The following is a 16,134-nucleotide window of genomic DNA, read 5'->3' on the forward strand; positions in this document are numbered from 1 at the left end:
AAAGAGAAAAGAAAAATAATTTAACATTTTCCTGAATTATTTTTTTATATATCATTTCCTTGATCTAACTTTTTAAAGATATTTTTCCTGGATTCCAGGTCATTAGTGACCTTTAGTAAATAAAAATCATTAAAACTAAGTTTCTATTTCGTAAGTCTTGCATTTCAGAGCAAAGCAAGCACATACTGTTATAAGACACTAACACCCTGAGATCTGTTTTAAAAAAAGGCTTCGATGAAGCAACCAGTTTTCAGAAATGAGACGCAAAGAGAAGAGCAGCTACCAGGTGTGTTCTTTGGCCTTCACAACCCATCTCACAGCCCAGGTGCTCAGAGTTCCACGTGCAAGTCCATCAGACCCTCTTCTGCATCTTTTCGATTGCCGCACCTGTCCATCCTCTGTCATAGCAGCTGCATGCACCCATCTCTGTGTATGGATCCCATCTTTGCTAACTTTCTTTGTTTGGTTTTGCAAACTAACATGGGCATCTGTACCAGTTCCTTATTGCTGCAGTAACACCACAAACTTTGTGCCAAAAAACAATCAATTTATTTTCTCATGCTTCTGGAGGCCAGACATCCTAAATCAAAGTGTCAGCAGGGCCATGCTTCCTCTGAAGCCTCTAGAAGAGGCTTGCCTGCCTCATCCATCTCCTGGTGATTTTGGGAGTTCCTTGGCTTTTGGTCACAACACTGTAACCTCTGCCTTGTGGGCACACCACCCTCTCCCTGTGTGTCTATTTTCCTCTGTCTCTTACAAGGCCAATTGTAATAAGATTTAGAATCCATCAGATAATCCAGGAGTATTTGATCTCAAGAGTCGCAACTTAATTACATCTGCAAAGATTCTTTTCCCAAATAAGCTAACATTCACTAGGCTCCTGGGATTTGACGTGGATGTCTTCTGGTGGGTCATTTTTTGGCCTACCACAGCATCTATGTCATTTTGCTATGGATTTACACCCAAGAAAGGGGTGTTTCCCAGGGCTTCTGTCAGGCGAGGGTTTCTCTGCCTTGGCACTATTGACATGTGGGGTCAGACAATTGTGTGTGGTGGGGTCTGGCCCGCGTACTGCAGAACACTGACAGCATCACTGGCCACCTCCCACTAGGGGCCAGTGGCAGCCCTCATTACAACTGTATCAACCAGAAGTGTCCCTAGACATTTCTATTTGTCCTCTGGGGGGCAAAATCACCCGCCAGAGGTGAGAACCAAAGATGGAATCAACCAGGACGGTGCTATGGAACAGTGTGTTCTCACCCCTGGCTACACACTGCAATCCTGTGGGTAATTCTGAAAACTACCGATGTTGGGGCCCAGCCCCAGAGGATCTGATTTAGAAGGTCTGGGGTGAGGCCCCAGGATTTTTTAAGTCCCTTGCTGATTCTTATGGACAATAGATTGTGAACCACTGATGTAGACAGTAGGGGCTCAATAATAGTTTGTTGAATTGCAGGGAGCTCATTTCAACTCTTTGTCATTCGGAGCCTGAACTGAAACCTAATATATACCTAGATGATCTAACCACCAGAAAGAAGCCTAAAGAAGAAGAACAAAATGTCACTTCTTGTTCTCTGTTTCCTTAGAACCCTGGGTTAGCAACCTTTTCTTTTCCAAGGTCCCCTTCAGAGGTGGGTGCAGGGGAAGGAGAACGCTGGCACTAATCAAGAGCCTGCGTGTTAGGCCTGGCTAGACCCTCTCCTCACCTACTAGCTGTGGGAAGTCACATCTCGCCTCTGGGCCTCAGTGTCCTTGTCCCTGGAATGTGAGCCGGGATGAAGCCTAAGTCGTTGCAGCTACACTGTGCTGACGCTAGTTCAAGGGATGTAGGGAGGCCGTGGCGGTTATAGACTTGCATTGCTATCAAGCGGTAGAAGCGAAAAATCTGCTCTGGCCCCTCAGCTGTAGCTCACAGGAGACACTGCCGAGGCAGAATCCAACATGGAATGTTCCAGCAATGAAACAACTATCCATATTTTGCATTATGCCTTTTACCCCTCCCAAATCACAACGTACAGTAGAAACATGTGTACTAAAAATGATTTGTATCCAGTTCTTCCTACAATTAAAAAACCACAATGGACTTGTTTGCATTAACAATTGTTATTTAAAATAAAAAGAGAAAACACACTACAACCTTGCTGCAGACAAATGAAAGACAAAATCTTCTCTGTGATGTGCTTATACAAAGAAGTTCCCTAGGAGATATCAGAAATAAACCTAAATGAGAACTCTGCTGTCCATCACTCTTGTTGCACATTCTTGCGGTTTACTCTACCTGCTGGAGTGAAATGGAAACCTAGGTGCTATTTTTTTCATGAAACCCAGAGGATGAAGAGATTGTTCTTGAGATCCAAACTGAGTGGACAGCTTTTGCTGTGATGATGCCATGCTTTGCACTGGACACATTTATAGACATTGTCCATTTTCACTCTCTCCAGCTCCCACCTCTCCCCGCCCTGGCTCCAGACTCCCATTTCTAACCCCTCACCCAAGGTTTCCACTGGGGAATTTAAGGCCCTCATCTCCTCCCCAGGTCAGCTGCTGCCCAGGTACTCCCATTGTCAAGAAAATAGGACCACCACGCACCAACCTGCTCAAGCCCAAAGCATAGAAATCTTCCTGAAATCCTCTTTGTCCCAATTTCCACGAGCAGTGTTGCAGCAACCATCAATTGTATTGTCAATATCTGCCCTGATCCTACTGCTTCCACCAGCTCCCCTCCCCCATGCTGTGCTGTGACACCCTCGCTGGCCACTGCGGACACTCCCTTCTGGCCTCTCTGCTTCTGCGTCTACCTTCCCTCCATGAATTCTTGACCCGTCAGCCAGAAAATATTTTCAAAACAAACAGGAGAGCATGATGTCATTGCTCAAAACTACTCAATAGAATATAAAATGGTACGACCACTCTGGAAACCCGTGTAGCAAGTTTTTTATAAAACAAAATATGCAGTTATTATATAACCCAGACATTATACTTCTGGGCAATTTCATCTCAGAGAATGAAAACTTCCATTAAAAGAAAAACCTATACACAAATGTTCACAGCTGCTTTATCCATCATTGCTAAAAATTAGAAACAACCCAGATATCCCTCAGCAGGTAGATGGTCAAACAAAACGTGGTACGCCCACATCACAGAACACTACTCAAGCAACATAAAGGAATTCGTGAACTTACATAGCAAAAGGAACTTTGCAGGTAAAATTAAAGTTGTTAATTAGCTGACCTTAAAATAGGGAGAAGACCCTGGATTATCCAGATAAGCCAAATATGATAAAAAGGGTCCTTAACACATTGATTGCCACACTGGAGAAAAAATTTTTTTCCTCAGGGCCACAGTGTTTTATTACGAAAATAGAATAAGAGCTTTGAAAACAAAACGATCCTTTCTAAGTTGATGAAAAATTTGACTTCTATTCATTGAATTCACATTTTTAGAATTAAATTTTCAATATTAATTGTAACAATAAGAACATCAACAAGTAAGATTTTCATGAACCAACTGCAGGGTTTTGCTTCACGAGGCCCCAGGCTCAAAACTAGTGTGAGTTAAATACAACTCACATGGCAGTTAATGTGTTAAAAGTAGAGAAGGAGGTAGAAGAGAGTGGGAAGGAGATATTCATTGCAGCAAATATGGTTGGAGAGATGAGACTTCGGTGGCTTTGAAGATGAAGGCAGGGCTGTGAGCCTCTAGAAACTGGAAAAGGGAAGAGAATTGATTCTGCCCTCACGCCTCCAGCAGAGAAGGCAGCCCTGCAGACAACGGTGGCGTGTCTCAAGCCACAAAGTTTGTGGTAAATCATTACAGCAGAAATAGGAAACTAACACACGAGGCAAAACATCACCTCCCCGCAAATGCCAAGCAGTGTTGAGTGAAATGAATGTCCTTTAATTATATTGCCATCACCAATGCTTTTTTGTCCCTGTCATCTGTTTTTATTTTTAAACATGAGTTTGGAAAGTAGGGAAGATGCAGAAAGATAAACATGAATTGTAAAGTAGAGGCTTTCCAAATAACACAAGAAATTTTCTTGTTTTGTATATGCCCTTGCTGTGAAAGATAATTATTTATATCAGAAAGGCAAATGTCAGGTATTGGTTACAGCTGTCAGATCATGAACACTTCTGAGGGTGCCTCATTCCTCACCGAAATACTGTGCAATGTAGATTTCAGCGACACCATAAAAGTCTAAGCATATTTCAATTTGATCTTTAATCTTCTCTTTTTGCACTAGGAAATTCCTGGCGTGGATTTCATTCATTCCAACATCACCCCAGATGGAAGGTGGAATTTAGCTCTCGGGCTAGAATGTGCTTGTTTGCCCAGATAAATGTGCCCAGAGGCCTTCAGGCAGGGCAAGCACTGCCTTGCTGGCCCCAAGTTAACCATTTGTTCTTCCTGCCTTCCCCCTGCCCGCTGTTGGTCTCTGAAGACAACAAAGGCCACTGAGCCTGTGACTTCTGAGTTGAATGACTCCTAAGTGGATGTCTTGGGCCCAGACTCCTCCACAGAGCTCCAGACCTAACTTTCCACACCTGTCTGATATCTCCATGTGTGAACCCCTGACCACTCCCCTTGACTAATGCTGTGCTCATTGTCTTCCTCTCAAACCTACTCCTCCCCCAGCATTCCCCATCTTGGTCAACTAGAATGGTTCACCAAACAATCAATTTTCTTAGGCTAAATCTGCTACGTTTCTCTCTCTGCCATACCCCTGACACTGGATCACAACTGGCTGGGTCTTTTCAATTCTGCCTTCTAAATTTCTCTTCTCTGCATCCTTTCCTTTCTATCCTTACTGCCTCTGCTGAAGTTCATGCTTAAATGGGGGAATTGAAGTCAATTCACATTTATCAAGCATGAACAATATACCAGATACTGGTTTAAGTACTTTCGTGTGAATCATCTCTGCTATTCCTCCCTGCAGCACTATGAGGTAGGTATTCATATCATTCTCATTTTTAGAAGTAGAGATAGGTGCTGAGAGAGGTCAAGGATCTTTTCCAAGGTCAGACGGCAAGGAAAGGGTAGAACTGAATTCTAGCTGAGGCATGGATCACTCTAGGATCTGAAAATACAGTTACTAATTTGTCAGTTTACTGAGAATGAGAGAGCTGTGGTCCCTCACTCCATCTTGGCCATCCCTTAGACAAGTGTGGATACATCAGGCCAGGCAGAGTAAGAAGAGTGAAGAGGACTCTGCCACGGGGCTTCCTCTGTCTTGCCTTACGTAGAAATGGGCATACACGAAGGTATGTGCACACATTCCCCAGCCACCATGTCTCCAAACGTGGTAATAACTGATAACAGTGAAAGCAAGTTTAAGAAATATTGATTGTAGTAACTAACACTAGCCACCATTTATTAAGTGCTCATCATTGGCCAGGCATTTCCTAAGCATGTATTATCCCACTTAATGCATATAATATCCTTGTGAGAAACTAAAGCTCAGAAAAATTAAGGAATTTGTAAATATCATGACGCTAACAAGTGATGCATCCAGAGCCTTCTGAGTCATAAGCTGTCATTCTTAATCACTGTGTTATACTGCCCTGCACTTTTGTTCAGCCCAGGATGTGGGTTCAGAAGACAGCAGGGGGCATGTACAAGCTATGTGTTCTTGGAAGCACTTAACCTCTCTGAGTTCAGGTCTGTCATTTGTCAAGTGGGCATGGCACTGCCAACCTCCTGGTGACCTTTATCTATCTTAAAGTTCTAATATCTGACATTATTGGCTTGGAAAAGTATCTGGCTGGCAAAAAGTAGTGTAACTCCAGTGCCCTTAAGTCTGCCAAGATTGCACATGATTGGAAGGAAAATTCACTTATTTCTCCAGATTAGTTTTACATAAAAGAATTACCGGAAACGGCTAATTTTTTTTTTCCAGAAGAAAGATCAACATTTCCTGATTTTCCTTGCAGCTAATTTGGTCATGTGACCAGCTGCCAGTCAATGAGATATGAGCAGAGGTGGTGGATGCAACTTCCCAATTGTATATTTCAGGAGAAAGTACATGCCTTCTGTTTCCCCTTTCACACTGACTGGGATGGGACGTGGTAGTAAGCCATCTGGGACCATGAGGACAGAAGCAACATTGCACAGATGCCAGAGAACAAGAGAGAAGCCAGGTCTTAAAGATTCAGCCTCCTGCATAGCTCTCAGGCAGATTTGCTTCTCTCCAGTTCTGTCTCTAAGCAACACGGTGGGGCCACTGCATCACTCTAGAACTGCTGTGGCTGGTTATGGCCAGACCATCACTTGGGAGAGTAGTACATACTGTAATACATGTCACCCTCATTGGAGCCACTTCTGCTGGGGATCTTTGCTATGGCATTGGGACCCACATTCTAACTAAAGTAAGGAGGAAACTGAAATCCACTGGGCCATATGCTATTGAAAAAGTACTTCTTAAAGCTCATCTTATGCAAAGTCTCCAATGAAAAACAATCTGGCACATCCTAGGGACAGTAAGAGATGTGGTTTTGCTCTGCTCAACTTAGGTATCTGGGCAACGGAGTTGTTGAAAATAAAACCAGAGGAGTCATTAGAGGCTGGGTCACGAAGGGTGCACTCTGCCTTTTTAAAGCAAATGGATTTGAACCTAAGAGCAATGGCAATTCAAAAAGACTTTTAAAGAGGAGCAGCATGAAACTTCTGAGCTTTAGCATAATCCTTCAGCTGCCCTTTGGAGCAGAGATTAGAGAGTAAAGACTACAGAGTTAGGAAGACAAGTTTGCAGGCAGTAGATGATGGTGGCTTGGAGACAGGGTGAAGATGAGGACAGAGAGAAGGAGAAGAGTTAAATCATTAAGGCCTGATTGGTCTGTGGGTGAGGGAAGAGGGAGGAAGGAACAAAAATCATGCCCAAGTTGGTGGTTTTGGCAATAGCATGGTGAGTAGCATACTTGATTCGCATGCATTGCAGAAAAAACAGGTTTGAGGCTAGGTTGAGGCTGAAGGTTGGTGGGTAGATTGTGAGTTTAATTTTGTACTTGTAGACTTTGATGTACTAGATACAACCAAGAGGCAGTGTCTAGTAAACCGAGTTAAAAATAATAAATCCATTACTAGATGTCAATGATGGCATAGACTCTTGCTTATTTCATAGTAGAGCCTCAATTCAGCATTCTCATAACCACAGGAACCCTCAAACATTTGTTTTTCCAAATTAAATTGTATTCAGAATACCAGGAGATCAAGATAGAACCCCTTCAACTATCACAGTCCTTGTTAGCATCAACAGATTTTATTTCGATTATGCTGGGTGGAAGCCACGCCCAAAGGCATTCTCTATTTACATTGCCAGCCCTTCATGGGGAAGAGGCTTTCCACTTCTTTCTTGTGTAGCTTACAATTAACCAGATAACAGCATTCATTGACAACCTAGCATTTTTGAGCAGAGCTTGCCTTAGATTCAGGGTGAATCACAGGGATTCAATAGCTGCTTGCTATGAAGAGGATCCCAGCAATGACTAAACAGTACATCTTCTGGAGCAGTTCCTCTCAAAGTTAATTTTTCTCTAACTCAATTGTGTCTGTTTTTGTCCCCCCACTGCATTCACACCACCTAACACAGTGCCTGATTCACAGTAGGTGCCAAGTAAAAACGAAAATGAATACATGTTTAATGAACTGACACCTGTATATGCTTTAAATTCTAGCTATTTAGAAACTGTAGGCCCAAATACGCTTGATGAAAACATGCATCATGGCACCCAGTAGGGTTAACAAAACAACCCACAATCATAAACTAAATGGATAATTATGAAGCTAAAGTATTTAATCATTTATAAGTAAAAATCAAGAAGTGCAGGCACTGAGATTCAAGACCAATTTAAGTCAACTCTGATAATACACTGATAACATCCTTCTTGAATGCTTTAGGAATTCTAAAAACCTAGGCTTGCAAATGCGTGGTAGTGATTTTTCTCCCTTTCTAAACAGTGAGAGGCTGGTAGCTTGCTTAATTGAACAGCAGATTAAAGTTATCAATAAACTCCAGGACTGTTTTGGAAAGGAATCTGGCAGTTTCTCAAAAGGTTAAAAATAGAGTTACTGTATAATCTAGCAACTCCACTCCTAGGTAGATTCCAAAGGGAAATAAAAACACATCTACACAAAACTTATAAACAAATTTTCATAGTAACTTCATTAATAAGAGCTAAAAAGTGGAAACAACTCAAATTTCCATCAACTGATGGATGCCTAAACAAAATGTGGTATATCCGTGCAATGGAATATTATTTGGCAATGGAAAGAAATGAAGTTCTGATACATGCTGCAATAGGGATGAACCTTTAAAACATTACACTAAGTAAAAAAAGGCAGACACAAACAATCACGTATTGTATGATTCCATTTAAATCAAGTGTCCATAAAAAGGTAAATCCATAGAGACAGAAAGATTTTTCAGTTGTAGGGGCTGGGGATGTGATGGGGCAAAATGGGGCATGACTAAGGTATAAGATTTCTTTCAGGGTGATAAAAATGTCCTAAAATTGATTGTGACGATGGTTGTACAACTCTGTAGATATACTAAACTATGGGGAGTTGTACACTTTAAATGAGTGAGTTGCATGTTATATGAATTATATCTCAATAAAACTATTGTAGAAAAAAAAATTCCAGGAGCAAGAACTCATTTGGCAGGTTATTGTACATTGTATATTAGTATCCTTTAATCATAGGTAGTAATGAAGTTCCATGGACGAGCACACCATCACAAGTGCCCTGTGACTTTGGATGTTATTATTGCAACTCCTGAAGTCTTAGCTTCCTTGTCGGCAGGACAGAAATGCAGCAGATGCTACTGGCACCTGCTCACATACTTGTGCATCTCCAGAGGCATCTTTGTCTTGGTCCCTGTGTCTCTCTACCTGAGGGCTCACCTCCCTTCCCTCCCACAGGATAAACCAGAAGTTCTGGGGAGTAGACTCCCCCAAAAGTGGCACAGAACTAATTACAAAGAGCTTCCTTGCTCATCATGGGGTGCAACCCCAAGGTGTGTTCTACACTGTCCCCAGATGTGCCAAGGCGGATTGAGTCCCATTGCCCATAGCAGCAACCTGCATGTCGATGTATCGTGTACCGATTTCCTTTCCTTCCCCAGCTTACTTCATTCCCTGCCAGGGCTTCTTGGCATCATCTCCCAAATAAACTGGCTGCACGTACATCCTCATCTGAGTCTGCTTCTGAGAGAGACCAACCTAAGATAAGGGGTAACTAGAGTGCCTTCATCTCAGGTCTAGGGGGAGGATGAAACAAGAGATTACACATAGAGCATTGCAGCACTATGCCTGGCTACGTCATAACTGTTAGTATTACCACTATTGTTGTTATTATTATTGTTGTTGTTGTTACTCAAAACAAATCATTGACTTGAATTTTTTCAAATCAGGTCTTGGCCCATCTGGAAGCCTGACTTGGCTTCCCTGCACATGTGAGAAATGACAAGCCAGTATCATGCTTATTATTTCACCACTGAGAATCAGTTAATTATTTCCCTCCCCCACAATTGACTCTAGGTTTTCAAAGACTATTTAGCAAACTGCACAGATTAAGTAATAATTCATTCGCTCTTCCACGTTTTATCAAAGACACATATACCTGCCAATCAGAGTTTCTGATCAGAATGAAATTACTAAGTTCACCTCACAGATCTAGTATCATTTAAGTCAAAAGTAAAAAAAAAAAAAAAAAAAAAAAAACTTGATTTTTTTTTTTGTTAGTCTGTGAAGCTTTATCACTTGTAAGCATGTGATTATATTGGATTTTTTGAAATATTTAAAACAGCTTGCAGACCTCCTTTACGACCATCCTGGTCTCCTAAGACCCAGGACCCCCATGTTGACAATTGTTGATCTAATAAACCAAAATCCATCAAAAACTATGCTTTTGTTATAAAAATTGCAGCAATAAAATCTTTATTGCCATATTTGGCAATAACCTTTCTGTATATGATGAGAAAATAAAGGATAAATGGATGTTTAGAAATGTGTCTTTTTTTTTTTTTTTACCTTGACCTTTTCACAAAGAAATAGCCTCAAATCTAAGAGTGGCTGGATTACATGAAGATGCCAACCCATTTCAAGTTTTCTACTATAATATTAAGACCTCATAGTCTAAGAGGAAAAAGAAGAGAGAAAGGGGAAGAAGGAAACACAGTTTGGAACAGTAGAGCAAAGGCCATGTCCAATTCTCCATTGCTGAAAGCAAATGGCACTTACTGGCCGTGTGTTCATAAGCAGAGGTGCTGAGTGCATTTGTTTGGCCCTCTGCATTCTCACTCCCTTCTCTACCCTGGAAGCCTTGTCTTCTTGCTTCCAGCTGGGCTCACAAATTAGGAGCACCAGGGAGAGATCAGAGATTGGAGGGAGAACAAGACAGGGTGTCCACTTCCCTGGTTTCCTTCCAAGGGGTCCATGCAGGTCAGAAGCTGGTGGGCACAGGGAGGATGGAGAATCATGAATGGTGGATCTGCAGGGGCCAATGGGCTACACCTGGCCTACCAGGATTCCTGCTACATCAGATAAATAACATAAACTTCATAGGATTGGTATGACAATTAAATTATATGACCCACACAAAACACCACACTGCCTAACACACGATAAAAAAAAATAGACATTAGCTACTGTTATCATATTCAAGGGTCTATAGAAAAATCCTGTTCAGTCCCTGCCTTGAGAATAACAACAAGCGTTTTCCCCGTATTACTGGGATCTAAACTCACATTACAGCCATCAGTCGCTGCAGGTAAGAGGATACATACCTGCATGAACACGAGCCAACACTCACTGAGAGCTTACTATTGGCCAGGGACCGTGCTAATTACTTTTCAAGTGTTGTCTCATTTAACACAACTGTACTATGAGGGAAGTAATTTAAAATCATTTTTTTTTTTTTTTTTTTTTTTTACAGATGAGAAAACTGAGGCTAAGCTTTGTGCAGTGGAAACATCGTAGCCAATGAGGTTTTTCCGAGGTGAGATTACTGCTAATTGAAAGCTGAGGCCAACAGGGGTAATAACGCTGCCCACATTCAAATGGTGTGTAATTGGTAGAAGCGGCATTTGAACCCAGGCCCGTGACTTCGCAGGCAGCATCCATGTTTCCCAGTTTACAAGAGACCAATTCTTCAAAGCGAATCCTGAGCAATTTGATGGGCAAAGCAATTGGGTTGTCTGAGTGTGAAAAAAATGCCTATGCATTTATCATTGTCAAAACTCCTTTCAAGAAAATATGCTGTATTTGTACATTTAATTCAGCCCCAGCACAACACAATGTTCCAGCGAAGCATACGGCAAAGTGACATGTGTTGAGATTGTGACCCTGTTGGGAGGGAGTCTTGTAAAACTTGCACTGAAGAAAAATGACAAACAAACAGATTCAGTGGTTTATTGGCCTCATCTGTTTGTGGCACCTCTGTGGCTCCTGGGAAGGAAACAGCACACTTAGGAAGACACACTGAGCCTCCCAGGTCCCACGGGCATAGAATAGCTGAGCCAGTGAGAGGATTTATGTCCTTTTTGTCCTTGAATATTCATCAAACTCACTCCCCACAGGGAAGACAGTCAGACACCACATCAAGCATGGGTCAATGATAAGGATCTCCTCTTTGGAGTTTCCCAGACCTCCCTCCACTTGAGCCAGGCCTGTGACTGTGTAGGGAAGCACATGGGAGCCCTGCAAGTGCTGGCATTGGGGAAATTCTTGGTTGGGGACCTCAACAGAATAGGACTGACTACCATGGATTGAGCTTATGCAGGGGTCTAGTATAAGAATCCAAGTGTGGTCTCTTCTGGTGGTGTATCACTGTACCCAAGACCCCCATGTTGAGCTGTGTCCTGGGCTTGGGAGGAGATGAAAAGTCCTTTCCTACTTCAGTCTGACCAATGGGAATGGCTGAATATCAGCACCTATTGCTTATATCTATACCCCCAGCACAGACAGGCTGGAGCACATTGTAGGAAGTCAATTGATATTTGTCTCGAATCAGTGAAAAGCCACCCTCCTTTGGGAGCACATCTTTCCTCTCCAGAGACTGGGACAGGGTGGGGGAAGGAGATAACCTCTAGGCAGCTCACAGTCTCACAGTGATTCTACCTACTTTTGTAGGGAACAGAATCCTTACACATGTGCACATGCACATACACATGCACCCCAAAACATGGCCATTCTTTCTTGTACCCTCACCCTCTGGCTAGAAATGATTGACCCAAGGGAAGGTAACTGAATCAAACTGGACGAATAAAATTCTTCTCAAACACTGGAAATTCAGGACACAGAAACATGGCAGCAGGCGATGTTAAGCCAAAGTGTAAGAGTGGAGAGTTCGAGGTTCACAAATTCCAGCTGCCAGACATGTTTTGGTTTCTTTGCCTTTATGGTAAGACCCTCCATAGATTCTATGTACACATCACTCTCCACTGCTATAGGTTGAATTGTGTCTCCCCCACAAGATATGTTGAAAACCTAACCTTTAGTGACTTTGTTTGGATATAGAGTCTTTACAGATGTAATCAAGTTAAAATAAGGTCATAAGTATGGGCCCTTATCCAGTACAACTAGTGTCCTTATAAAAATGGGAAATTTGGCCTCAGAGACAGACATATGCAAAGGGAGAATGGCATGTGAGGGGGAAGGCAGAGACTGGGGTGATGTGTCAACCAGCTAAGGAATGACAAAGATTTCTAGCAAACCAGAAGCTAGGAGAAAAGAATGAACAGATTCTCCCTCAGAGCCCTCAAAAGAAAACAACCCTATCTACACCTCGATCTTAGACTTCTAGCCTCCAAAACAGATTGGCTTAAACAAAAGAAATTTACTGCCAATCAGTGTGTGGCACTTTTTACAGTAGCCCTAGAAAAATGATACACCAACCAAGATTACTATTCTTTCTTCTTCTTTTTCCTTGTCTTCTTATTAGTCAGAGTGGATTCCATTTGCTTGCAATCAAGAAAAACACAACTGCTGCCCCAAGTAAACCATGGTGAACAGAGATTCTGATTTCAAATGAAGTATCTATTGTTCACCTAAGGGTTGTGGCTCCTATCAAACAACAAAAATTCATTTTGAGTTTGGAAAGCAAAGCAACTTGTAATTAACACAAAGAAGCTGTTACACAGAAACCAAGGAAATACACAGAGACCGAAGAGGGGATAACTACAAAACAGTCTTTTTTAAACATGTGAAGGATGAGAAAAACAATTTGCTGTCAAGGAAGTTTTATTTCTCTGTTACTAGCACAAATGGCAGAAAACAAAGAAACCCTCAAGGGCAAATAAATTCATTTTTGTCTCAGCCACTATCATAGAAGAGACAATTATTTAAAAAATGCATGCATTCTAATATTGACCCTATTAAAAACTGTCAGGAGATCCCCTTTTATGGGTTGAGTTGTGCCCCATAAAAGATATGATCAACTCCTAAACCATAGTGTGACCTTATTTGGACATAGGGTCTTTGCAGATGTCACCAAGTTAAGATAAGGTCATTACGATGGATCCTAAATCCTACATGACTAGTGTCCCTATAAGAAGGGCACAATAACCATGTGAAGATAGACACACAGGGAGAACCCATGTGAAGACCAAGGCAGAGACTAGAGTGATTCAGCTACAAGCCAAGGAATGCCTGGGCCACCAGAACCTAGAAAAAGCAAGGCAGGATCCTCCCCTAGGGACTTTGAAGACAGCATGGCCCTGACTAACTTTGATTTCAGACTTCAGAACTGTGAGACAATATATTTTTGTAAGCTACCTGGTTTATGGTACTTTGTTATGGGAGCCCTAGGAAATTAATACAGCCCCTCATTCAAAACCTCTCTTTAGGTCACAGGGAAGGTTTACTCAGGGTAATTGTCTAAAGATTTGAGAACTCTCTCAAAACGTAGATTTGAAAGATTTTCACAATAACTGAATGCCCTACAGTAATTTTGAAAGTGCTATTAAATACTTAAGAAGTCTAAATAGGATATATATCATAAAAATAAATAAACTTTGTCTCTCTAGTCCACATTAAAATATTTTCAGTCAATTGATGTTAAATAACCAATACTCAACAATCATGGTTGAGCACTGGTTTAGTTTAAGCTAAGAAGACTAGTTATTTGATACCTTTTGGTACGTTTTTGATAATGGTTCTACTTTTGAGTAGCATAAAGATGGCAACTGAGAAAATTAAAGGAAGAACAGAGAATTCTAAACAACAACTTTGAAAGTGACTAATAGCAAAGTTTGTGTTATACTGTGTCCTTAAACAACTCTGTTCTTAGAATAAAAATAAAAGATTGTCATCATGGTTGGTGAAGAACTCTTCCTTCACTTTCTATCAAAGATCCTCATGCCTTTGATCTTTTGATTGTTTAAAATAATGATTTCTTTGTTCTAAAAATAGTTCTCTAAGGAAGAAACAAATTTATTTTTTGGAACTATGTTAAAGGGAGCACATTGAACTCTAAAAGGGGGAAAAAAGATATATCTATTGAAGGCTTGCCACGTGTTAAATTTACTGCTGATGTTCCAAGAAAGTCTTCCTTAATATTTTTAGACTGAGATTAATGTATTTGCAGATAATTTTAGATTATAAAGAAGTCTAAACTGAACATCTGCTTTATTGTTTTGGTCCTAGAGTCAACCTTCTGGCTTAAAAATTTAGAAAGCAGATTTGGGGGGAGTAAATACATAACTTTGGCTTATCCAAATAATTTACTTATGTGCTTTGGAGTCAAAATGGTTTTTCATTTCTTTGTTTTGATAGAAGATCCACTTTAGAGTTCCTAGCTTTATTAAGCATTGTATGACAATGTCTTTCAATGTCCATTAAATAATGCTTAGTACAGTAAATGTTAAATTACCATGTTATATCTCCATAAATACATGTGAAGTCCATATGAATGCCAAATGAATTCAATATGGTCATTTCTATTACAATAAATGCCAAGTGAATTCAGAGCGATGAGGCACTTAAAATGCCATACACTTCCAACTAGTCGCGTCGTGAATTCATTACTGCCATGTGACACCCATTCTTGTCAGGGTTACCATTTTAAATACTATTTCCAGCAGTTCATCATAAAATTCCATTTGAAGAATTGATTCTCATTGGAAATATGGAAAATGAACTCTAAGTCTGAGAACCCTAACCCTAAACTTTGCTACGTTGGGATTCCCACTCTCATTCCCAAACTCACAAGTTTAAAATGTGGATAAAACACATGCAGACTAGTTACAGTTTTTGATATCTTACAGCCAAAGAAAATTTTAATAAGTTTCTTCCTTGAACAAAGAGAAGTTCTTTCATAACGTATCTTTGTAAAAAATTATTTACCTTTATATTTTTATTAATCGAGGCAGATATATCAGAATCACACATAATAGACAAATGGGAAAACTGAGACACCATAAGGTAACTATTTTAGTCAAGACACAAGCATAGACAATATCTGATTTCGTGATCTAATATTTCCATTTTCCCAGGCTTATCAAAAGTCCACTCTGCAACTTCAAGTTTGCTTTAATTTCTGAAGCTTTTTATTCTTTGAGCATCACCTCCCATGCAACTATTCTGTCACCCTTCTGCGAGTAGGAGGTAGAAGTAGGTAGATAGGTAAATATAGACAACAAGAAGAACAGAGAGCTGGAGAATTACAAATAAAAATGGATGCATTTGGCATCCAAACAGATGGTACAAACAACCATCTACTCTTGTTGACGAGCTACAAGCTTAAATAAAAAGTTGAAATACAAACTGGCTATGATTGATATCAGCCAACTTACATTGATGGTAATCAGAGATAGGAATAAGGAAGAGAGACAGCCCCCACACATAAATACTTACAAGGACTTTGGCCTAGTGTTATTAGCAACAATTTGATTGTATTTATCCAATCTGTTATAGCATCGTTAGTAATAAATGTATGCATTTTAAATATAGATTTTGCTTAAAACACTTTCAACTTCACTGTGGTGACTGTATATATAAATCATTGATATTCAGTGAATTTCTAGGCATATGTATTTTATGTTACTGAACCATAAATCAGGTATGTTGACTTAAGATTTTGTTTGGTTACTGAACCAATATTAAGTATAATTTTATATGAGAAAATAGGACAATTTTAGTC

At 40.6% G+C, this 16,134-nt stretch overlaps 1 protein-coding gene and 1 non-coding gene across 6 annotated transcripts in view; one reads left to right on the forward strand and one right to left on the reverse strand.

Moving 5' to 3' along the window:
• Nucleotides 1-16,134, reverse strand: part of CDH13 (cadherin 13) — a 964,660-nt gene that overhangs the window by 679,563 nt on the left and 268,963 nt on the right. The gene's annotated exons all lie outside the window — the stretch shown is intronic.
• LOC123625563 lies at nt 10,948-11,094 on the forward strand. The gene has a single exon (XR_006730569.1). It is a non-coding gene; the product is annotated as a U4 spliceosomal RNA (small nuclear RNA).

The sequence above is a fragment of the Lemur catta genome, chromosome 20 (assembly GCF_020740605.2).
Source record: "Lemur catta isolate mLemCat1 chromosome 20, mLemCat1.pri, whole genome shotgun sequence".
In the NCBI taxonomy this organism is placed as follows: domain Eukaryota; kingdom Metazoa; phylum Chordata; class Mammalia; order Primates; family Lemuridae; genus Lemur; species Lemur catta.